Consider the following 1765-nt stretch of genomic DNA (forward strand, 5'->3'; position numbering starts at 1 on the left):
CATAGATGTGTGTGTATTGTGTTGAGCCTGCAGTCTAAAAAGTTCATGGAGGAGAGACGAGAAAATAAAACTGTCTGCAGGTTGTTTTTGTACTTTCTTCAAGAGAACATTGACAACAATGGGCATATTCTAATAAATAATAAACTGCAGTATGCTTTCTGTCTGTTTTACTTAATGGGAAAACTGGAAACTTGAGTATCATGTAGCTCAATTTGTCTGTATATTAGCAGTCCTATCTCAACTCAAGCTGATCAGTTACTGATAGCGCCTGAAAAAGGGGCTGTCATTTTTTTTCCATGTTCAACCACTTCTAGTCTTCCTCTGGTTTGTAGGTTATCCATGTGTTCTCATAACACAGTTTAGTGCACAAATAATTGTCTTTTTCTGTTTTGATGATAGTGTTATTTCTTAATTTTGTATGCTTTTTCTTGACATCAAAATTGTATTTATATTTGAATTTTGTGTGTTAAACCACTGTTCTAGAAAACCTTCACTTTTGTTAATCATTCATTTTTCAAGTTCATTTCATGAAAAGTTACTTTCTGGAATCATTTCATAAAAAAAAGGAGAAATATTAACAAATCGAGGCTATTATGGCAGAAACAAGCCAAACGTTGTAGTCAAACTCTAGGGCAAGAACTGATGATTACTGTGTCTTGTAAATTAAACGGAATACCTTCAGATTCATCGTATTCAAAAGACTCCGTGTCCTTCTTTTGGTAGCCTGTCTCTAGAGGGCGCCGTGTTAAGTTTCCCATCTCAATCATGCTAAAGTATTGGCATGGCACTTGCGTTCGAAGGGTACTGTCTGTTCAGGTTCCGGAATATGCGATGACGTGTAAACTTTAGCGTCGAGTGAGTATATGATGTTCAAGCAGTGACAAGTTACAGTATGTCTGTAGACCTGATGTCACGTGATGTCTAAGGAAGGTCATTTTTATTTCAAGGTTATCGCGTACTCAACGTTTGTGGAGAGACCCTAAGGCCGCGTTCAAAAAAATGGTGGGGGGGGGGGCTGGAGGAATCGCGATTGAAATCTTTTTTTCAGATCCCCCCCCTCAATACCCTCAAAAATTTTCAAGTCCCCCCCTCAATACCAGGGCTCGAACTTAACTTTTTTACCTACTTGCCCTGCGGGCAAGTTTCCAGAAATTTTACTTGCCCGAGGAACAAACTTACTTGCCCGATTTTTTTGTCTGTTTACATTGTTTGGGCAGAGATCACGAAGACCAAGCAATCTCAAAATGTGGCTGACGGCATCATATCAATGCAGGTTCTGTTTTGTCTGTATTGATAATCGCGTTAATTGTTACGATCCATTAGTGTTGGTCTTCGTGATCTCTGCCCACTCGTCTACCAATATTCTAGTGCAGGATTGGGGTCATACAGTTGAAGGGGTGGCCCATCAATCGATATTCGCATCAGCAAATCTCTTTTCCATAAGTTTTGAAACTTCCGTTGTCGTTTCCTTTCATATATGTCGCACTTCTGCTTCTTCACTTAACTTTCCACTGAACTCGATGCTGCGACCGCGCTATAGCTTTATCACCGTCGATTTCTGAGTGGCCGGCCAGTTGAACGTGTACTGTATCCCCTGACACAGATCCTGTTCCGGAATCTGTGACTTTGTCAGGCGTAGATTTCAAAAATTTACATGAAAACAGGGTGGTTTGCTTCGCTATGACGTACAGTCTGCGTTGTCTCAGTCAGGTCACCGCGTGCAAAGTGGCTGTTGAAATTACTGACCAACACCCCCTTGGAGTCA

Source organism: Ptychodera flava, chromosome 1 (assembly GCF_041260155.1).
Source record: "Ptychodera flava strain L36383 chromosome 1, AS_Pfla_20210202, whole genome shotgun sequence".
Taxonomy (NCBI): Eukaryota; Metazoa; Hemichordata; class Enteropneusta; family Ptychoderidae; genus Ptychodera; species Ptychodera flava.